General features: G+C 43.0%; 1 protein-coding gene and 1 non-coding gene across 5 annotated transcripts in view; both read left to right on the top strand.

Annotated features, from left to right (window-relative positions):
• The window catches only part of PRKCH (protein kinase C eta), a 234,284-nt gene that overhangs the window by 82,568 nt on the left and 127,670 nt on the right, over positions 1–24,046 (top strand). The gene's annotated exons all lie outside the window — the stretch shown is intronic.
• On the top strand, positions 3,500–3,606 carry LOC112856553 (U6 spliceosomal RNA). Its single transcript, XR_003223125.2, has one exon. It is a non-coding gene; the product is annotated as a U6 spliceosomal RNA (small nuclear RNA).

Below are 24,046 nucleotides of genomic sequence, written 5' to 3'. Positions count from 1 at the left end.
TCCGGGTAGCTTTATGCTACACCTCTGCTTGCTTCCAGCAGAACAAGGCAGTCACAGTACTTCTGAGCAAGTGGTTAGAGGTGTAAGTGCTAAAAGCTGAACCTCTAAAATATCTCAGAGATCTATGGACGGAAGTATCAGCACGTTCACTTCCTGGGGCACTTGCTTATTAACTAGCATGCTGCTTTGAAAACACAGAGTCAGACTAGTCTCTTAATTTTCTCAAGCTTCATTTTGTTGTTGTTGCTGTTGAAATTACATTAATGTGGTATTCTTTGAGTGGAACTGAGATTTAGGTAAAACAGAAATGAGTTCATTTTTTGATAGAAAAATTAATTGCTCCAGAGTCTATCTTCATTATGCTTCAGTCTCCTTTCTAGCAACCCCTGACCTCTCAGCTCTTTGTTTCAGATGAAGAGCCAGTTATCCTGTCAGCCCTTTGCTTCGGTTTTCCAGTAACTCTCTGCCCTGTGTCAGTGGGCAGGTAGAGAGGAGGAAGACCTGTTTCTTCCCTTCTCTCCTGAAACTTATCTTCAGCATCATGGTTTCATCCTGGTGTCTGAGATTTCTCTTCTGGGGCTCAAGTCAGTGCTGAAGGACTCCCTGCAGGAGGTTGAGAGTATGTGTGTGGGGAGGTGGGGGCACAGCGGGCTTAGATTTTTGTAAGTGGCAATTTAGTTCTCACATTATTTTGGAAAAAATCGGTAGCTACCTCTATGAATTTACATTTGGTTACAAAATGCACTGGGCTGAGCAATGCTTGTAAATTATTACCCCTTGGGTCTGGTGGATCAAAAGGACTATCCACATATACACACAGAGAATATGTATGTGTGGCATTATGTGCAGTATGTATGCATGTGCTTATTAATGACACTAATTGATTCCCACGGAATTCAAAGTTTGGTGTGGGAGGAGACAAACGATTAGATAAATTAACATAATATGCCAAGTGATAAATGCCATGGAAAAAATAAGACAGGGTCACGACAGAGAGGAGGGTTGGTGTGTGTTGTTCTTTTCCCATGAGATGGCCTTTGTGCCAGAGATCTGAAGGGAAGGAGGGAGTGGACAGGGCTGTCTGGGGGGAAGAAGGAACAGGAAGTACACAGACCCTAAGGGGCGGGGCATGGTTGGTGAGTGAGAGTTGCAGCGGTAGAGGAACATGGCTGGGCTATGACATCCTGGGGAGGTGCCCGGCGTCCTGGCAGGCATAAGGTCAGCACCCTGGTACTGTCACTTCCCTGTTGGGGAGCATGTCTTGTTACTTAAGTGAAGTTCACTTATATTTGAGGCTGGCTGATTGAACATAATCTTTTCTCCTTTGGCTAGGGTCTTGAAAAGCACCATATTACATCCGTTTACAATGATTTAATGTAAGTTGCTGAAGCCTGAACTATTTTAAGTTCATCTTGCAGACTTTCCCAAGTTCTCTGAACTCCAGTGTGGTTTCTTATTGTTCTAAGCTAAATTAGGATCCATTACACAGCTTAGTAAGCATTAAAAGTTCAAATCAACTGTTTGGAGATCCATAACAAGTCCGTGCACCTCTCAATATAATGAGCTATAATTCAATTCTGTTTGTGGGGGTTATTAAGAAATTACTTTTGTGTACTTCACCCACTTAAAAGAGAGAAAACTTAGGCTTAGCTGGAGTCTTCTGTTCTTGAACTTGGGTGGGAACTATCATTTGTTGGGAAGTGTTTTGGTTTTTATTATTATTATTATTATTATTATTTTATTTATTTATTTATTTTTTTACTTAAGTAATCTCTACACCCAAAGTAGGGCCCAAACTCATGACCCTGAGGTCAAGAGTCACATGTTCTACCAACTGAGCCATGTAGGTGCCCCTTGTGAAGTATTAATAAATGTTAGTGATACATCTATTAAACATCTGGGGAGGTAAATAGATTGGAGCTTGATCTGGGTGCTCTGTTGGGACTTAATATATAACTTCTAGAAGCTTAGTTCTAATTGAATTTTGTTGATACTCCCTGTTTCATGTAAACGAGTATACTTCCAATATCTGAGTCCTTGGATTGGGATTTACCAAGTACTGAAAATAGGGCCTTTAAAAACTACGAGATAGCAAGAGAGGATCTGTTTTAGAGCAATGAAATCACTTAAGAATTTTGAAAGATATAGAGATTCTCATGCCCCAGACTGAATTGGAATCTCTGGGGAAAAGGCCAGGGAAACAGATTCCTAATAAGCATGTTGGCTGGTTCTAATGGTTATCCACATTTCAATACCCTTGTTGTATCCTAAATCATTTCTAATGTGATTAATGGAAAATTTTGACAGTTGGGAGGTTTGCTAGTTGAAGAAAAAGAACATGTAGGAAAAAGAAAAAACCAAAGATGGGAGTATATTACTTCAGTGTAGTCTTTTAAGCTGACAAAACACCTAATGTTTTCTTTTAAGAGCTTTTAAAAATACTGTGACATAGACAGGTCAGGTTACAGTTTTTGTGCTTTTAGGAGGAGAAAATGAGACTCAGTGCTAAGGGCCTTGCTAATGTCTGCAAACACTCAGGGCTAATGCTGAGACTCAAGCCAGGCTTAAAAGTGGTAAAAGCAGGCTGGGAGTGTTGACAGTATAGCCTATCAGCTCTTGGACTGGAGACAAGTTATAGTATTTCCCTTCTCTTAGAGCAACTGGGACCAGAAAAAGGCAATTTACAGTGATTCTAGTTACAATGGAAGCCAACATTACAAAAAATGTAAGTTTCAAAGCGTTTGCTTGGTACTCCGCCTTTGAAAATTATGAAAGTCAGTTTCTTTCTTATATTTATCAGGGTTGAGCTTACAATGATACCTTTATGCTAATTCTTAGAACCGAGAACAGATCAAATAACTCAGATGTGTACTTTTCTGACTGATTTGAAGGCATGATAACATTTTCCATTTCATGATAACTTTCTCAACAATGTCATGAAAAGGAATGTATGTAGAAGTATTTGAAGACATCATCAGTTTCTCCAAAGGCTGGGCATGGCTCCATCGGTGTTGATCTTTTCTTCATTGGTGATGGACCTATACCTGGATTTACTGTATCAAGGGTTTGTTGTGATTGGAGTAGCTTGTCAGTGAATTTCATGATCTACATCAGCTACAAGATCTCACTTTGATCTGGTACCTAATTGTTATTGTGTATGTTGTTGCATGGGATGTATCTGATACTCATACTGAGAACAGCAGCCATTCATAGGCAGGGCAAGAACAGGGTAGGTGTAAGCAGGGAGGAATGTCCGAGAAGGGACTCATTTAAAAGTGCTTAGTGTGTTCATTGGCGACCAGTTTTATGCTTTGAGCATTAAGTTTACCTATATCAATATCACTATTGTGGGGATTTGGGGTAATGAAAACTCAGATGATGAGTTAGGGTATAATAACTCTTAATGCAAGTTGATAGTGTTCGGATGCCGTTCTGTAGAAGGGACTACATATCCCGGTATCACCATCTTATCTAATGCTTACTTAAAATCTGCCCAGGTGTGTTCGATTTGGTGGCATATATACTAAAATTGGAACGATATGGAGGAGATTAGCATGGCCCCTGTGCAAGGATAACATGCAAATCCGTGAAGTCTTTCATATTTTTTGTATGATTCCTTTCACAGTTCATATGAAAGTTCCTTTTATAGTTCATAGTTTCATGTCCATCATAGGGAAAGCAATGGAAACAGAGAGTAGATGAGTGGTTGCCTAGGGCTGATGGAAGTGATTGCCTTTATGGGTGATGCAAGTGTTCCAAAACTTGTGGTGATTGTTTCGGAATTGAAAAAAAAAAAAATCCACCAGGTAACAATACCTGGAGCAGTTCTTTATAACAGAGGACTTGAGGAAGGATTCACTGACACAGACCGAAGCTTATCTCTGGAAGAGAACCATCAGGATTTTATTAATATATTAATAAGTGATGATTCAGTAATACTCTAGTATTTCCTGCTGGCCCCTCGGTGAGGACACTGTGGGAACATTCATCCAGGATGCAAAGAGAACAGTTTCATAGTTCTGCTCAAGTGTACCTGTGACAGGTCATGTCTTGTTCCATGCCTCTGCCTCAGGTGTTGCGGGGCCCCCGTTGGAGGCCTCTGATTCCTCCATTCTTGGTCGTTGCCTCTGGGAATGCTCGTAGGTCACTCTAAATCCAGTCTTTATGGGCCTTCTGTCTAATATGCAGAATATTGGCTGCGTGCTGGCTGTGTCTGTTTGGACCATGAACTGCTCATGGGCTGAAATGGGCCCATAGACCACCTTTGTTTTGCGTGTGGCCTAGTACAATGTTTTTGAAGTTTTCCCCTGTGAACTCTTCAGACAGGGCAGGGCTCTCCAGAGCACTGCCTTAGTCAGCACCTGTTGTTGTCCGAATTCCCTCTGACGTCACACCTCCCCGTCTCCATCTCTCACGTTGTATCTGAGCATTTGTTCAGTGTGTTTATTCAGCACTGTATGGTGGCTATGGGGGCACTTTTAATCGTCTTTTAAGGGGAAGGATCACTTTGCTGGAGTCAACTGAAAAACACTTTGGCTTTGCTGAATACCATAAAGGTTCCTCTCTTGGACTCTTAGCACCCCAACCTACCCAGAGGATCTCCCACTTACAGCTTGGGGTGATGCAGAGTTTCACTGTTCTGAGGAGTTTGGGGGAAGAGTAAAGAGAGAAATCTTTGTTTTGTTTTATAATCCAGGAGATAAGTCAGGCTTTATTTCTTATTTTTATTTATTTTTTATTTACATTTTGTTATTTTTTAAATTTACATCCAGATTAGTTAGCATCTAGTGCAGCAATGATTTCAGGAGTAGATTCCTTAGTGCCCCTTACCCATTTAGCCCATCCCCCCTCCCACAACCCCTCCAGTAACCCTCTATTTGTTTTCCATATTTAAGAGTCTCTTATGTTTTGTCCCCCTCCCTGTTTTTATATTATATTTGTTTCCCTTCCCTTATGTTCATCTGTTTTGTCTCTTAAAGTCCTCATGTGAGTGAATTCGTATGATTTTTGTCTTTCTTTGATTAATTTCACTTAGCATAATACCCTCCAGTTCCATCCACATAGTGGCAAATGGCAAGATTTCTTTCTTTTGGATTGCCAAGTAATACGCCAGTGTGTGTGTGTGTGTGTGTGTGTGTGTGTGTTTATTCATACCACATCTTCTTTATCTATTCATCCATTGATGGACATTTGGGCTCTTGCCATACTTTGGCTATTGTTGATAGTGCTGCTATAAACATTGGGGTGCATGTGTCCCTTCGAAACAGCACACCTGTATCCCTTGGGTAAATACCTGGTAGTGCAATTGCTGGGTTGTAGGGTAGTTCTATTTTTAGTCTTTTGAGGAACCTCCATACTGTTTTCCAGAGTGGCTGCACCAGTTTGCATTCCCACCAGCTGTGCAAAAGAGATCCTCTTTCTCCGCATCCTCGCCGACATCTGTTGTTGCCGGAGTTGTTAATGTTAGCCATTCTAAGTCAGGTTTTTTAGATAGTAGGTCACTTTCAGTGATTCTTTCAGCTTCATGAATGCCCCAAAACTTATTTTCTGGTGTTAGTGTTAATTCTTTCCTTAATAGACCCTTATAGACAGAGTGCCCTGGGAAATCCTATCGAGGATCTCTTACTGTGTTTGAGATGTGAGGTGGGTGGTGGAAGGGCATCAGCTTCAGATGAGAGCGACCGGCTCTGCTCCCTGTACTTCCTAGCTGTGTGGCCTTGAGCAATGGTTGCCTTACATGAAAAACATGGGGCTAGTGGCATCTATCCCCAGGGTGTTGTGCATAAGCAAGCATGCACACACCCACAAAGGGCTGCATTAGGACCTGATGCAGATTATGTACCCACCCATTTTGGAAGGAAATCCATACCCAAGTTACTCCACATACTTGGTGGAAATCATCTAAAAGGCACTAAGAAAAGTCTGATGACATAAGTCTCCTTTCTTGGACATTGTTTCAAATCCTAGACAAACGCTGAGCTTGGCACGTGTGTCAGATTCTGGGAGGGTGCAAAGTACATCCTGGTGTGTGTGTCAGAGTGCCTTCAGTAGGAGTTACCGTAGTCAGTGAAGCTGTCAGTGGGAGAGAAGGTGTGGAAGGATGGCTACCTGTGAGGGGAGCATTACTTTGCCAGTTTCCTGCTGGCTGGGCCCTCGGGAACATATGTTGCCCCTATTCCTAAATCTGCCCATTAGAGCCAATGCTACCCTTACCCCTAAGTCACTCCTTGAGGATCTAGATAATGTCTAGATTGATGCCGCTGGCATTTCCTTGTCAGGACTGATTGTGTCATGGATTGTGTGGTGTGTGTGTGTGTGTGTGTGTGTGTGTGTGTGTGTATAGACCAGCGCTATTCATGAGCAGCCCCACTGCCATGGGTGCTTTATAGGAATGTTGATAGGACAACATAGGGATTAGAGGTCTATTCTCCTGTCTAGCATGACCAAAGGAGCAGTGGACCCAGGCATTTCCTCTTTGGGATCATATTGAAAACCAGACTCTGTGGTTGGTTAGTTCTTTAAGCACAGATGCACAATTGCAATGAGTGCTTTCTTCCAATAGCTATGTTAAGATGAATGAGTTAATGTTTTCAAGACATTTCTAGGTCCCAGAAAGAAGGTGTGTTTTAAAGGCGGATTGTATAAACTATTGGCTGTTAATTTCTTACCTCTAGAGGATCCAATATTAAATGCCAGGGCAGACATTGTAAATTGTCAGGCAGCATTGGCCCCTCTTCTCCACCTTTTTCCCCAGTACCAGGATTTTGTTAGGTCTGGTCACCAGCCTGACCCAAGTGCTGCCCATCAACTTGGAAAAGCCCTGGGTGTTTACTTTGTTGTTTATTCAAAAATTGCAGTTGGTTCACTCCATGTGGATATTTTTATAGTATTGCCCTCTCCCCAAATATTTGCCTTAGTTTATTAAATTACTTTCTCATTTATGAGTTAAAGTGTGTGTTGACTTTCATGGTTTTAATTGTACAGGCTTGGTTGTCTTTGTACTTCCAGATGGTGTCCCTTGTTTGAGTCCATAAACGGGCTTTGTTTGCTTGCTGACTTGTTTAGGGCTTAACCACCACCCAATTCCTTCTTAAGTTAAAGATGGTGTTGTTATGTTCACGTGAAAATCCATTTTAAATGTACAACTTAATTACTAATTAAAGTAGCTCCTGTGCATTTTGGAGGCAAAACTGCAATTTTGTTGCATGTGAAGGAAGAACATGCACTGAAAAAGGATGAACTTTTGTGTGGATTGTAGGTAGAATATTATGAATCCAAAGGACTGAAGGTAGGCTCAGCTGTTTCTGGGAAACCTGATGGGTATCCCCAAGGTACAAGTAAAACCTTGGTTTGTGAGCATAATTCATTCCGGAAACATTCTTGTAATCTAAAGCACTCTTATATCAAAGTGAACTTCAAGAACCATTGGCTCAGTCGTGCTCATGTTCAGCATCACATACTACTCATATTGCAAGACTGCTCATTTATCAAGTTAGCGTTTATTAGAAATATTAGAAATATTCCTTTAAGGAATAGAGGGGGAGGGTCTGCTGCCTATAAAGGCAAACAGAGTCAAGATCTGGGTGTTTTTTCCTACTTCTAGCATCATTTCTGGCCCATGGAGTATAATGATGGAGGCTCTTGTGGCTAAATTGCTCCTTCTTCATCCCCCTCATATTCTCGGATGCTCCCTCTTCCCCTCTGTCAGGGGAAGACCAGTGGGCTTCCTGAATTGAGGAGATAGATCTGAATCCAGGAAGAGTATGGCAGCTGGAGGACTCAGGATAGAACACCAGGAAGGAGACAGTTACCCAGAAAGCGAGAACTCCAGAGAAATACAAAGTGTCCCCCTTGAGGATTCACTTGAGTGCTGATCAGTATGTAGGAACTACCTGAGGCCAGGGAAAGAGCCATCTAAAGGATCAGAGAGAACTGCTCTGGTGCTTGCTCAGGGCCAGGAATAGTGCCTGTTCCTACTAGCCAGACTATAAAACCTCAGGATTCATGGAGCATTGGGTTGAGTACATGGAAGGGTCTTGGCTGCCTAGATTCAGCACTGTTCTGGCTCACCTAGCAAATCTAAAAAGCAAGATCTGATAGGATCAGACTATTTCCAAGAAACTTGACTGTGTCCTCAAACAAAGCTCAAGAGTAGTTATATGATACAAAACTATCCAGTACTCAACAGGTGGAATCCACAATGTTTGGCATCCAGTCAAAAATTCCCAGGCGTGCAAAGAAGCAAGAAAATACAACCTGTAATGGGAGATAAATCAGTCCATTGAAAGGAACCCAGAACTAACACAGATCTTAGAATCAGCAGACAAGACATTAAAACAGTTGTGATAATGATCCCATATGCTCAAAAGTTAAATACAGAGATGAAAGGTTAAAAAAAGGAAACAAATTGGATCTCAAACATTATGTTTCTTTTAATCAATCCTTACGTTACTTCCTTATGTTTCTAATCCTTATGTTACTTCCACCAAATCCACATGACCCAAACCTGGTCCCTACTAATGTATCCAATTCCTTAGCTCCTGCTGGTCCACTTGGTGTTCTCTTGAGCCCAGACTCCAGGGTCATTACTGCAGTACTAACTCAGTGATGCCTAAGAGTTAGCTGATCCTTTAATCCTCCTTCATGCTTGCCATGCCCATGCCAGACCTGCACAGTCATCCTACAGTCCTGGTCCTGGGACAAAGAATGCTGCTGGATCCACTGGTGTAGGACTTCTCGGTGTACCCAGAAAAAATCCTAGTTTGCTTCTTGTGGGTTTTTCAGGGACTCCAAGACCCTCATATCTGTAAGCCCTTCTTTTTTTTTTTTCTTTTTCTTTTTCCTTTTTTTTTTTTTTTTTGTCTTCAAAATTCTGATTCTATACTCTGAGAAAAATCCGGCAGTGACTTGCATCTGTGTATATGCATTGTCCCTCAGTCTGGCCATCTCCTGTCTGCCTTTCTGCTGGCTGCCAAGGAAACCTTTCTTCTCACAGAGGCTATACCCTTTACCTGGGCAGATCCAGCCTCTCTGCCCTCTTGCCATATTCTTCCTCACTTGTCTGACTACACCTTGCGGGGTCCCTTATTCTCCCTTGGTTGCTTCTCCTTTGTTGATGTTGATGGAGAAAAATTCTTCGTTTGATCCTTGGCTACTATCCTATTTCTTTCCTCCTTGTATAGCCAAGTATCTTTACAAATCCTCTATACTCCTCACATTCCTTTTCTTCTCATTCTCTAGTTCTCTCTTGTTCAGATGCCTCCTGATTACAAAATGTGCGGTCCTTTCTTAGCAATCTTCCACTGTGACCTTGCTGCTGTATTTGGTTCTGCTTACTCTTCTTCTGAGAGCTTACATCACTCCTATGAATCTGTGTCCTTTATTCTGAGTGGTGGTCCTCCACACCTACAGCTCCTTCTCCCACTCCCTTCAATGACAACTCAACCTTCATCATGCTTTTCAGGACCCCCATTTACCCTGTGCCTTGATTCCTGTGGAATCGAGAAAATCACATCAGGTGTGACCTCCCTGACACACGTGAGACAGATCTGGGCTGCAGACATAGAGGCAGGGATAGAGAGCAACAGGCTGAGTGAAATCTCCAGATGAAAACAGTTCCCCATGTTTAAAAAATTTTTAAGTAAAGCTTTATGCACATGGTGGGGCTTGAACTCATCACCCTGAGATCAAGAGTCACCTGCTCTGCCAACTGAGCCAACCAGGTGCCCCCCAAAAAGACCCCCAGGGATGTGAGTGAGGACTACATCCTGCTCCTGACCTTATCTACACTCCCACCCATTCTCATTCTTTAGCCTCTATCCCAGAGGACCTGTGCTCCTTCAGGGACTTTGCTACCCTACCTCTAACTTCTCCATTTCCCTTACTCTTGGTTGCTTTCCCCAACCTGTGAACGTGCCAAGCCTCCTCACCCTAAATGTCCTCTAGCACTTCCATGGGCAATTCCAATTCACGTCCTCTTTTTCATCCAAATGTCTTGAGAGTGTAGTCTGTGTACCTTGTCTCCACTTCTTTGCCTTCTGTTTTCTCCTCCAGCTACTACTGAAGCTCTCTGGCATCCTTCACCATCATCTACTCAATTAGCTCTTACACTCCTTCCATTCAGGGCCCTACACTTTTTGACTTCTACAACTCTGAAGTCTTCTGATCATCTCTGCACCACCCTGACTCTTCTTTCTTTGTATTTTTGGACTTCTCTCCCTCCCCCTCCAGTTTATATTCTCCAGGGTCAGTGCTCAGCCCATGGCTGTTCTCATGCACATCCCTTGGGATCTGTTTTCATCTGGGGATTTCACTCTGCCTGTTGCTCTCTCCCCCTGCTTCTATGTCTGCATCCCAGATCTCTCTAATGAAGGCCAGCTACCATTGCCCAGTCACATGCTGGACATTCCTACCTGAGCTCTCACTCATTCTTTGAATTAGCAACCATGCATCTTCTATTCCCATGTTTTGTTGAATATGAAATGTTGAATATGATGAAAAAAAAAACATTCCCCCTCAGCAGGGTGCTGTACTATTCTAATCCTTCTCCCATTTCTTTGTCCTTCCTTTGTGTGCTTAACAGGCCTCCATTCCTCATTCTCAATCTTAAAAGTGGGGGCACCAGGGTGACTCAGTCAGATAAGCATCCAACTCTTGTTTTCAGCTCAGGTCATGATCTCACGGTTTGTGGGATTGAGCCGGGTGTGGAGCCTGCTTGGGATTCTCTCTCTCCCTCTCTTTCTGGCCCTCCCCCACTCTGGCATGCGTGCATGCATACACATCCTCTCAAAATAAATAAACATTAGGGGTGCCTGGGTGGCTCAGTCGGTTAAGCGTCCGACTTCGGTTCAGGTCATGATCTCGTGGTCCATGGGTTCGAGCCCCGCGTCGGGCTCTGTGCTGGCAGCTCAGAGCCTGGAGCCTGTTTCAGATTCTGTGTCTCCCTCTTTCTCTGACCCTCCCGGTTCATGCTCTCTCTCTGTCTCAAAAATAAATAAATGTTAAAAAAAATTTTTTTTTTAATAAATAAATAAATAAATAAACATTAAAAAAAAAATGGACACCCATCCTCATAAGGTCTTTCCTCTTTGGGGAGACTGTCAGTTTTTACCTTTAGCCTCATTTCTTCCCATGAACTCTGGTTCTATGGTGTCTTTCAAACACCTACAACTCAGACCCCGGTCATCATCGTCCTTGCCAGTCAATCGCTTCTGCTTCCTCCATTTCTGTCATTGCTGCCTCTCTTCTCCTGGACACCCAAGCCTGAAGCCCACATATTTCCTCTACCTACATGTTTTGTCTCTCCAACCAAAGCAAAGGCAGTTTGAAGTTTGCGTTCTGTTGTGTAGCCTGTACTCCACCTGCTCACCATGCTGATATATGAAGCTTTAGTGAAGCAAAGAGAAGGTAGAAGGAGAAGTGGTTCCTACCGTTTCCCATTTTAACACGCATCTGCAGAACCTCCACCCTATTCAACTTTGACATTTAAGTAGTTATGCCAGAAATGATATTTTCGGATGAGATTTCCTCTAGACTTTTATTTTCAGCCAGAAAGAGAGCTAGGGGACAGGATTAGCCATTCAAAGATGAGGATATAGAACCAGTTTAATGAGGCTTCTCACTGGCGATATTTTCAGGAATTCTATTAACAGTACTTACTTTAGATCGTCCTATGTGAAATCTAATTTCCCTTTGGGTAGTGGATTCCTTTACACTACATTGGGCCAATTCTATAACTGTCCTGTTACCTTCATTTTTTTTTTCAGCTTTATTGAAGTACAGTTGACAAAACTGCAAGATATTTAAAACGTACGTCATGGTGACTTGATACACACATACATTGTGGAAGGATTCCCACCACCTAGTTAATTAACACATCCATCACTGCCTTCAGGTTTTTTTTTTTTTAAGTTCTCTGTAACTGTGGTAAAAGACACATAATATAAAAATTTACCATCTTAATCATTTTAAGTGTTCAGTTCGGTGGTATTTATTATATGTGCATTGTCGTACAACGACCACTACCATCCATCTCCACAACTCTTTCTGGAAGCTGAATAGAAGTTTTATAGAACTGAAACTGTATGCATTAAATAATAAATTCCCATTCCCTCCCCTGTAGCCCCTGGCGGCCACCCTTCTTTCTGTCTCTGTGACTCTGACTACCCTGAGTATCTGGTATGAGTGGGATCATACAGAATTGTCCTTTTGTGACTTGTTTCACTCAGCACGATGGCCTCAAGGCTCATCCATGTTAAAGCAGGTGTCAGAACTTCCTTCCTTTTTAGGACTGAATAATAGTCCATTGTGTGTAAATACCACACTTCGTTTATCTATTTATCAGTTGATGGGCAAACTCCTATTACTGTTTTGGACTGAGTCCTGTTCATTTTGAAAACTTCAGTCATACACAGGTGAGACCTCCTTGGCTCACCTTCCCCAGGTTTGGCCCAGCTTCTTGGAGTGAAGAAGAGGGTGAAGTCTTTTTTTTTTTTTTTTTTTTTGAGGTATAATTGACAATATCACATGATATTAGTTTCAGATGTACAAGGTGATATGCTACAAGTAGATATTGTGAAATGATTACCATAGTAAGTCTAGTTAATGTCCGTTACCATATATAGTTACCAAAAAAATCCTATTTTCTTGTGATAAAAAATTTTAAGGTCTACTCTCTCAGCAACTTTCTAATTTTTTTAAATGTTTTATTTATTTTTGAGAGAGAGAGAGTGCACAAGCATGAGCGGGGGAGGGGCAGAGAGAAAGGGAGACACAGAATCTGAAGCAGGCTCCAGGCTCCGAGCTGTCAGCACAGAGCCTGACACAGAGCTCGAACACATGAGCCGTGAGATCATGACCCGAGCTGAAGTTGGACGCTTAACCGACTGAGCCACCCAGGCGCCCCACTCTCAGCAACTTTCAAACACACAAAACGGTATTAACTATAGTCGCTGTGCTGTGCTTGACAGTCCCATAACTTATTTATTTTATAACCGGAAGTTTGTATCTTTTGACCCCCTTCAAGGACGGTGAAGTCTTGTCCTAAGATCTAGCATCCTCGCCCCTTCCTCTCCTTCCCTCTTCCCTGCCTGTCCCCCGAGAGTGATTTTCTTGGAGCCTGTCTCCTCAGCTTCAGGTTGGAGTCCTTTTCAGGTTCATTCTGACGTTGGGGGAGTGGTGCAGAACTGGTGTGTCGTGGGGTGGTGGTGGGGTAGCTGTCTCCAGAAAGCCCTGATGGGAGGGAGCCCTCAGAACTTAGATGATGGCTACTTAGTGTCTTTTGTCCTGGGCTGAAATTCTGGGATGAGAGGAAAAGTCCCACCTAGCATCCTGCTACACTTAGAAAATCAAAGGGGACCTAGTTCTATACATTTATGAGGGCAGCCCACAGGGACTCCAAACTTCTGTCTTTCTCCTGTCTTCCTCCTTTCAGTATTTTTCATACCTGAAAAGGAGGGGCTGGCGTCCAGTGTAGGATGTGGATTAAAGCCCCCTCATTAATCACTGACAGCAACTTCAGTCTGTCAAGACAAGACTGGTCCTCAGAGTAAGACTTCTTTGAAAGAGCTTCCCTCTTATTGTCTGTACCCCAGACAGCTCTACCGAACAGAACCCCTATTAGCGTCTTCCTTTTGGCAATCTTTCCTGATCTCTCATTATCACTTGAAACAAAAGAGCCTTATTTCTAGGGCTGTTAGTACAGCACAGTGGAGGAAACTCTTTAAATGGACTGGCTTAGTGGTTTCTAACCCTAGGTTGGTTATCAAGGCCTTTTCTGTATTTCCCGGAGTCTTGTGTATGTGTAGCTATTTGAACCATGTCTTTCGGGACTACTAATATACTTAATGGCAAAATTCAATGCATTCAGGACAGTCTCTAATTGGGTTTAAAAATTTGTTTCAGAAGTGTCTAAACACTAGTTGCACACATGTTAGACATAGTTTGCATTCTGAGAGGTTGGTTGTGGAGTCCTCCTCCCTTCTAAGGGGCTCACCCCAGCAGTTCTGGACCCACAGCTTGGGAATGTCCCAGGACCCACTCTTCTTAAAAAGAAAAAAAAAAAAAAAAAAAAAAAAAGCCTATAGTGTGATTAAATCTTTATCTTCTAAGACTTGATAATCTAAATGAAAGCGTCTGGGTTGAAAGTGTGTTTGTGTTTGCAGTTTATTGTGTGTGAGGGCTTTTTTGTGTGGATCCTTCTGAGGACTGATGAGGAAGCCACACCAGGGTTGTTTCTCTGCTGCAAGGGTTGAGGCAAGGTCATCCAACCCGCTGATTGCACTTGAAAAGGGAGAGTGTGTCTTTTGCCACCTCAAAGGGCAGCTGTTTATTGAATTTCCCCACCCTCCAATTGTTTTACATATGGAATAGTTCCTGGAGAAAGATCTAACATCTGCACAGGCCTATCCTGTTCCACGGCTGTGTTTACTGAAGCGAGTTCTGTACTCACATTCATACACTGCAAGCCGCACGTACAGCGTGAGGAAGGGTCCGGCCTGCTCTACAGTTTGGGGAGGACTTACTTGGGAGCATGTCCCATGGTTGACAGGTCAAGCTCATTCATCCATTCATCGAATATCAGGTTCCTGGTGTGCCAGGCAGTAGGACACAGGGTACCGTGATCAAGCTCACAGCCTGGAGAGGAAGGTGGTCATGTAAACACAGTTCAGGATGGTGTGTTATGGTTAGTGCCCAAGTGCCCTGGGGCACCTCCTGGAAGAAGGCCTGATGGCTTTTGGAGAGAGAGAGAGAAAGAGAGAGAGAGAGATGGAAGATGAAGCAGGGCTTAGAGGGCCACGCGCGATGTGTCATGTAGGTTCTGTCTTTATATCTGGAAGGATTAGCCTACGCGTGGGCTGTTAGTTTCATTTGCTGAGAGACACCTCAGAGACCCTCAGAGTAGCAGGAAGCCTTCATGATAGGGTAGACAGCTGTAGTTATCCCCTGAACCTGAGAATCAGAATTATTCCCTTGGTTGGCATCAAAAGGTGCCATTTAGTCCATGGGTTTTGCATAGGAATTAGTAAATAGAGAGTTCACCAGCAATGACTGAGTGCTGCAGGACCAAGGACCGAACATTGGAGCCCAGGCCATTTTCCATCCTGGGAATTATGCTCTGCCCCTTCCTAAACTCCCATTGTGGTTTCACATGAAGAGGCCATTGTTCACTTTCCTTCCTAAAAGAAGCAATATATTTAACTTCTGGCTCTCTGCCTAACTGATGGAGACCTGATCTCTATGGAGCCAACACCCGTGGCTTCCCATCGGGACAAGCCCTCAGCCTCTGTCTGATCTTTCCTACTTTGGTTGAAGTTACTGTGATTCTACCCTGGCACAGAAGGAGGTTTGCATTAGGTCCTACTAGGTGGCTACAGCTCCTTGATTCCCACTCAGGGTTTAACAGAAAGAGAGACGGGGCCTTAGCTCTTTATAGCAGCTAGACCTATTACGGGAATTTAAAAGCCAACGTCGGATGTGAAAATCTGTACTATCTGAGCACTTTGAAGCTCAATACAAAAGAGTCTTTATCATGTTGTTGAATAGTTTGGGTCCCAGCAGGTGTCCTAGAGCAGAAATTTTCAAACTTATTTTTAAGCAACAAAATACTTTTTTTTCCCCAGATGAAATCTACAGAATCCAAATACTGCAGGGTTTTTTAACTGCCACAAATGACCTTTGGGGTTGGATAACTTTTGTTATGAAGGCTGTGCTGTGTATTGTAGGCTGTTTAGCAGCATCCCTGGCCTCCACAATCCAGATGCCAGTAGCAAACCACCCCACCCCAGCTGTGATAGCCAAAAATGTCTCCAGACACTGCCGAACGTCCCTAGGGGCAAAATCACTCCTGGTTAAGAACCAATGCAATACAATATATAAAACTGATTTTTTCTTTTTGTTTTTAAGAAAGAAGAACTGATTCTTTGGAAGGGAGATTAAACTCCTTTAGAACCTGCACAGGGTCCCTGGCCCTTACTGTGGGAGGAATTGCTGTAGAGCTCTGAGCCAAACAGGTGTACCACCCCAGAGGGGTAGGTCGTCATTTTTAAAGCCTGGAACATGGGAACTGGTTATCAGTAGAGAAAAAAAAAAAAAAAAAAAAAAAAAAAACCAAAAACTAAAATGAAAAACTAAAATTAGACAAATCCTATATTTTAAACCCAAATATACACTGAACTGCTTTATATATGTAAGTAGGCATACTTTGTTGGTGTACTCGGATGTGAGAATAAGGGAAGAGAGCTGAGTGTTGTCCACCTAACTCCTGGGATTTGGCTATTGAAGTTTGTCATGTTTTGCCACAGACTTGAGCTGAAAGCCTGTAGTTCTCAGTGGTGGAGCTCACCTTTGCTATGTGAACCCTAGCTTCTATGAGACTCTGCACAACTGGCTCAGCTCACGGAGGCCTGGAAAGGTAGGCTAGCACCTGCAGCCTCTTCCGGCCAGACTCCAGCTGCATCCGTTTGGACCACAGTCATTTCAAAGGCATTGGATGGACGTTTACATTACACGTCTGCCCTTCATACTCAGGGATGCTAATGTGTGCTTCTGTATATACATGTGTGAGTGACCCTGCCTCTTCTCCAGAAAGCCCCATGTGGTCTCCTTTCTCCTGCTGCTCTCAGCACTGTTGTGGGGGGGGGGGGTGGTCACTGGGAGCTTGGCACGTGCCACTCGTACATTTTCCTCATGAACCCAGGCTGATGAAAGTGTTGTGGAAACCTGTCCCACAGGCAGACTCTGTACCCCAGGTATGTGGGCGTCAGTTAGTATAAAGAATTCACTCGCTGGTGAGTGAGTCACTCTCACCTGTGGGAAGATGCTCAGGGAAGGAGGGAGAGAACTGGCTGCCTAGAGGGCTCAGCTTTTGTTGGTCTAGCCAGCAAACTCACTCTAACCCCATGCCAGAGCTGGAGCCTAGAGTTAAGTCTCAGCGGAGAGCTTGTGCCTTAGGTGAGGACCCGCCCCTTGTCCTTAGTGATCTGTTTGGCTGCTTGGCTTGCAACAGTCTCTTGGTGAGTAGAAAAATGTTTCATTTTCCCCAGAGATCACATGATTGCTACAGTTAGCCTTGGAAACAAAGGAGCAAACAGAACTTATTTTATCTATATGTCCATCTGTGGATCTCCAGCCCTTCTGAGAAACCCTGGGCTTCAGGAGCCCTGCAGAGGTTTGCTCCGAATTCCTGAAAGAGGCTGATAAGAGCCTGTTGCAACACCCTTCCATCCCCCCTCCTCTCTCCTTTACCTGCCTCTGTGGGCCGGAGAAAGGGAGCTCAGGGGGACCCGAGACCTCTTACTTATCTGGGTAAGGGACTCGAGGCTTTTCCCGCAGCACCCTCTTACTTGTAATGGGGAAGCTTGCTGTAAGAATATTTGGGAAAAAGAAAGGTTTCTCCTCTTGGCTTAAGGTTTTAAATCGGTTTGGTTTACTTTAGTCTCTGGTGTGGATTACTGCCATCACATAAATACAGAAACCATTGAGCTGGAAATAGGTCCAACAAAGGTTACCACTGATATATATATATATATCAGTTTATACAAGACATTATCTAGTAGGTGGTTTTGTGAGTGACCCAGGGATATAATTGGCGTGTTTTGAAAAGGGAATGGTTTCCCAGAATGCTCTCTTCCCCACAGTGTCCTGATAAATGGCTGCATTTCCTGATCTGTGCCCTTTTGCCACCTTTTATCATGAAAATATACAACCAATTTTAGGGATATGAAAACTAAACACTGTAAGATTGGTAGGTTAATAACTAGGAGTTGCAGAAGATACTCTTACCTTTATACATTATGGTGTATGTTTTGTTTCTATATGTGTGTTCTCTATTTAATCATGACAAACGAGCCCTGGGACCTGGGTCTTTCCTGGCCTTATCTTGAGAGAACTTAGGAATCTCATAACATTTCTCCTTCATATGAAACCTTTTAGTGCCTTCCTATGATCTGTGAAAGTCCAGCCCCTTCTTCCCATACAGGTTTGGTAGTAACTGTCCTTTAAAATTTTTTTCTTGAGGTTTATTTATTATTGAGAGAGCATGAGCATGGGAGGGGCAGAGAGAGGAGACACAGAATCCGAAGCGGGCTTCAGGCTCTGAGCTGTCAGCACAGAGCCTGACGCGGGCCTCGAACCCACAAACCACGAGATCATGACCTGAGCCGAAGTCGGACACTCAACCGCGACTGAGCCACCCAGGCGCCCCAGTAACCTTCCTTTTAAATCTCATCTCCTACTAGTCATTCATACTCTCTGTAATTTAGCAATAGTCAACTACTTGTAGGTACAGGAATCTGGCAAGCTCTTTTATACTTCTGTTTACTTTTTCATGTGAGCGTGATTTTATCCATTCATTCATTTATTGCTGTTTATATGCTGGACATGGGAGATACCCTAACCCCCTACCCCCACCCCGCACACATCTCTAGTTCACAGTCTAAACAGGTAAATGTGAATCTATGTGATAAGACCTTTGGTGTTGATGCTGGGGTTACTTTAAGGAGGACAGTCGAATGCTTACTTGAATAAGGTTCAGTAAAGCAAGTCCTGAAATCATTTTAGTTGGGGGTAGGGTGAGAGAGGAAGGAGAGGAGAGAGGAGGGCAGAGATTAGGGCAGGCGTGGACCCCAGGGCCAGGCAGGGATGGATGAGTGATGGGGTTTTGATGGGGGCAAGGTCAGCTGCAGGTGTGCTAGTTTGCCCTGAGCCCCGAATGCAGCCAGTGAATGCCTTTTAAGCAGGAGAGTGTCAGAATGTGAATGACTCACAGAGACTTCCCTTGGGCATTTCTTCTGCTGTTCAGGCTGTAGAGTCAGGTCGGGCATCACCTCTTCTGTGTGTGCTCTTGATTCCCCAGCACCATCTGGGCTTCCTCCCCCTAGACATGCAGACACAGAGATAGGGCAACTATTGCGTTTATATTTTAACTGTTTATTTGTGTGTCCTTCCTGCTGGGCCACTGGTTCTTAGAGTTTCAAGTGCAGATTCTTGGTCTCCAGATATTCCGATTTAGTGTGGAATAGAGTCTGCTATAAATGTTTGATTTAATAAGTGAATGAAGTTGCCCAAATTTAGGCATGAAAATAGTGTTTAAGCCTAAATTAAAGCTTACAAATGATTCCGACGCCAGGTCCTTTTAAAGATCACTACACCACAGGTGCCTCAATGAGACGTCCTTTGAGAAGCAGGCGATCCCACTGAACCATAGCATTCTAGACACCCTGAAATGGTAACAAGGGATCTTTAAGTTGTATTTTTATAATTTTCAGTTGCATGTTAGTGTCATGTGTAAGGATATCACTGATGGGTATAGATGCTCATTATGATAGATTCTGGGAGGATATAAAACTATAAAATCTTACTCTCTAAGAAATTTGTTCCACTTGAGAGAAAAGGCAAAAATATGTAGGCAATTGAATAACTGTGCAAGACTGCGAAGGCTGCACAGAGTGCTGCTTGTGGACGAGCATTAGAAATTTGCTCCTCCTTTGCAGGTCTACAGACAGCTTCGGATGAGGAAGTACTTTTTGGAGGATTGGGTTTAGGAAGGTGAGAAGCCATTCCTGGTGAGGGGAGTGACCTGGGCAGAGTCTGGTAGGAGGAAGGGCCCTGAGTGGTGAAGATCCCAGTTTGAGTAGAGCACAGGTTTGTGTCGGGGAGGCGTTGGTGGTTAACCTGGAAGGGAAGGTTGGTCTAGGCTCCAGAGGGCTGGCCTTCAGTGAAAGGCTGGGGCTATACTAAGCTTGGGGATATGTGGCCATGTGATACTTTTTAGTTCCAGGCAGGCAACTTCAGCTCTTTAAAAGTCTGTTGTCCTTATCTCTAACTCCATTCACCTTCTTAACCAAAGTCATGAATTTCTGAATCTAAGGTAATGACCCTGCACTCTTCTTTTTTGGAGAGCACTGATCACACCCCTGAGTTCCAGGTCAGTGGAAAACAGACCAAGATGCATCCTGGGACAGTTTCGTTTGGCTTTTTCACAGGGAAGAATGCTTTCTTGTCTCTGCCTGTTCCGTGTGCGTGTGCCCCCCACACACCGTCAAGCTGTCACTTTCCCTGTTGTGCAATGCATTTGCCAGTGCCTTCAATAAAAACATTAAAAAAAAAAAATCAAGACTCTGATTTCCTTGTTTATTAATCTAAAACACCAGACACATGATCTAGAATAAGCTTTCAGTTCATAATGACCCTGTCATTGCTGAAGCCAGATTCGTAGCTCTTTCACAAGCCTGGGCAAACAGTCTCACTAAGAATGTTTTCATCAAAGGTGTCTCTTCTTAATAACCCTTTGATCCAGGGTAATTCCTTTATCGTCTTAGATGGTAATTTGCCCCAAGGAAGTCCAATAGGCTTCCCATGAAGACTTGTTTTGTTTAGAGTTCGACACAAATACTGGAAGAAGAAAGCCTTCTAGTACTATTATTTATATAGTTTTAAGTAGAAAGCTAGAGCTTGTTTAAAAATAAGTTTTTCTGTTCAGTCATTTACCTGCAGTTATAGTATGAAGCTAAAGTACCCGTTCTTGTGTTCTCAGGGGAATTTTCTCATACAGCTACAAGAAAATGTGGAAGGTTTTGTTTGTGGAAATTTGACTCTCATCTCTTATGCGTTATTGCTTCAGGAATGCACTTTACCAAAGTGGATTAGGGACAGTTTGTAATGCGGAAATATACGTAGTCACAAAAGGAGACCAGGCTCTCCTCTCTGAAATCCCCACCTTGTTACCAGTCTACACCAGATGCTGAGAATCACTAAGCCTGTTTATTCTCTGATTTGAAGCTACAGCTGTTGGAGACCCTTACCAAAACAGGTTGTTTGAGAATTGATCCACTTTATTTCCACGAATAGAGCATTAACCTGGTGCATTAACACCCAAAATGTGTCACCTGTGCGAGTGAGTGGGTGCTCTTTTTTGGGGAAAGAGAAAATTTCTGTGTCTATTGATCACAGAAAATGTTCCCCACTGGTTTGATTCTGAGATTCAATCATTGCCTATAAAAGTAGAAGAATTGTTTTGCTAGCTAGCCTAGTTCCCTAAATATCTCTTGAAAATACCCCTTTTTCGGATTAACCTTTCAATGACAATAGTTTTTGCTTTTCTGCACAGATGGTTTAAAGAATTCTGAATGCCATAGTTTACATCCCGCCGCCCCCCCCCCCCACCCGCTCCCGCCACCGCCTTATCCGGAGTTCCACATTCAAGGCTAAAGGTTAAAAATAGTTCTTAAAGGACACAAAATTAAAGCAAGAGGGAATTATCTCATAATTGTTATAGAGAAGTCCCGTAGTTCTACAGTGAGTATACAGTTGATGTGGAGAATAGAGTGAACCATGAAAAGCTTCATTCCTTACAGATCAAGTGCAACAGGCTCCTATCTTCTCATTTGATACAAATACAAAACGGAGAAAAAGTAGACTTGAAGGCCAGACAGAGCACAGAGGCTCTTTAGACCTCTTTCATCAGTTACTACATCACATTAAGGAACTAATTGGTAAGCTTTTGGGCAGCCGCTCAAATAGAAACCTTTAGAACTATGGGGTGGCTCAGTTGGTTAGGCGTCCAGCTTCTGTTCAGGTCATGATCTTGCGGTCTGTGAGTTCGAGCCCCATGTCGGACTCTGTGCCGACCGCTCAGAGCCTGGAGCCTGCTTTGGGTGCTGTGTCTCCCTCTCTCTCTGCCCCTCCCCCACTTGTGCTCTGTCTCACTTTGTCTCTCAAAAATAAATGTTAAATTTTTTTTTTTTTTTTGAAAAGAAACCTGTAGAGCTGAATCAGCACTCTATTTCTCAAGGGCAAATGGTGAAGGTTTATAAATGCTTCACAGGTAGAGGACCTGCTGGCATCCACTGTTTTTAATCTTGTGAACAAAGATGAATTTGAGGATTGTTTTTGTAATCCATACAACTAAGGATGCTACTACTAAATGAGGAAGATGAGCAGTCACGCCCATTGATGATGTTTTCAGAGCCTCAGGGAATCCTGGAATATGTGTCCCTTGGACTTTGCTTTGCTTTGCTATTGACTGACTGATTGCAGTGGCAGTTGCTAAAATCAAATGTATTTCAGTTAATAAAGAACTTGACTGTGATGTTAACCAGACCCATTCTAGAGAGGCCAGGAAAAAAAAAATCTCTGTGGTATGTGCTAGGAATTATAAGGGAGACGAAGTAGAATCATTGTAATTTAGATTATTCTATTAAAATTCAAATTTAACTGTATTATCTTACTCAGCTAAAGATTATATAAAAAACCTGGCAAAAATATGATTTTCTATGTTTGTTTAGCCAGAATATGCATGGAATTTTAAAACATAAGTCTGGATATTTCTCAACACCCCCTGCCCCACCAATACATACATATATATATATGGTAAAAATGAACTGTAACCTTTCTGAAACATTCTTTGTCTTATTCAGTTTGGACACGGTCTTGGTGAGAGTTCTCAGGTGAATCCCATGGAATTAATAGTAGAGGAATATATTTCTTAATAGGAAAAACAGTTGCTAAATTATTTTTTTTTATGTTTATTTATTTACTCTTGGGAGAGACAGAGCACAAGTGGGAGAGGGAATGGGAAGGAGACACAGAATCTGAAGCAGGCTCCAGGCTCTGAGCTGTCAGCACAGAGCCGATGCAGGGCTCGAACCCACAAACTGCAAGTACATGACCTGGGCTGAAGTTGGACGCCTAACCGACTGAACCACCCAGGTGCCCCAACAGTTGCTAACTTCTTTCCAAAAATGAACAGCATATACCAGAAAGTTGTGGTACAAATGGAAGACAAACAATTCAACTTTTAAAAAATGGGCAAAGGAACTGAACATGTTTTCAAAAGAAGAAATAGCTAATGTCCAATCGGCATGTAAAAACATGCTCAACGTTTTTAGGCAATAGAAAAGTACAAATTTAAACCACAGTGAGATACCACTAAAATGGCTAAAATGGCAAAGACCAGCCACCCTAAATGTTCATGAGACTGTGGAACACTCCAACTTTTCCTATTATTGGTGGGATTGCAAAATGGTACAGCCGCTTTGAAAAATGGTCTGAGATCCTAATGAGCAAAAAAGGATCTTAGAATGCTTTATCTCTACTCACCCTCCTCCTGGCTTAGGTACAATTGGTTGATATTTTAATGTTTTACTTATTTTTGAGAGAGAAAGAGCAAGCAAGCAAGCAGGTGAGGGGCAGAGAGAGAGAGAGAGAGAGAGAGAGAGAGAGAGACAGAATCTGAAGCAGGCTCCAGGCTCCGAGCTGTCAGCACAGAGCCAACGAGGGGCTCGAACCCACAAACTGCGAGATCATGACCTGAGGTGAAGTCGGACACTTAACCAGGCGCCCCCAATTCGTTGATATTTTAGATGTCTTTTTTATTTTTCTTTTGAAGCTCCATTAACTAGACATTATTAATTATTTCATCATTGTTTATTTTAGCTAAATGTGTATAATGTTTTTCCTCACCATTTTCTTCTGTTGCTCAGACATTCCTTGGAGGATCATTTTTCTCCCGTTCAGAGTAAATCCTTTAGAAGTTTATTTAGTGAAGGTATTTGATGGTGAGCTATCTCAGCCCTCTTGAAACATCTTTCTTTTGCCCTCATTCTCGAAAACTACTTTCACTGGTAACATATTCTTAAGAGTTATAAAAAACTTCACTGTGCATTTAGCTCGGCTTTTTCCATTTGCAGAGAAGGCCTGCCACTGGGCACAGAAGGAATAATGACTGTTCCAGGGTCCCTGCTTCCAGTGACAAAGTGTGATTTCTTAGCCTGATACTGGAGATGCCCACTGTTCTGCTACATTTGTGTCCACTCCAGGGTCACGTCGTCTGTCCTGCTACTCACTAGGAGTCTGTTGTGTTACAGAAGGTGGTTTTCTCGTTGCTTCCCAACACCCATATACATGGGCTTGTCATTCTTCCCAGACAAAAAGTCCTCTCCTAATGTGTCTACTTGGTTTGAGCTCCACTCTTCTGTTAAGGCCTAAATTGAATGCCATCTCTGCTTTGGAGCCTTCCCTGACCACCCCAGCTCTCAGGTATCTTTTC

The sequence above is a fragment of the Puma concolor genome, chromosome B3, assembly GCF_028749965.1.
Source record: "Puma concolor isolate L17-30 chromosome B3, mPumCon1.1.hap2, whole genome shotgun sequence".
In the NCBI taxonomy this organism is placed as follows: domain Eukaryota; kingdom Metazoa; phylum Chordata; class Mammalia; order Carnivora; family Felidae; genus Puma; species Puma concolor.
Note: the sequence above shows the minus strand (reverse complement) of the source record. Positions and strands in the feature narration are given on the sequence as shown.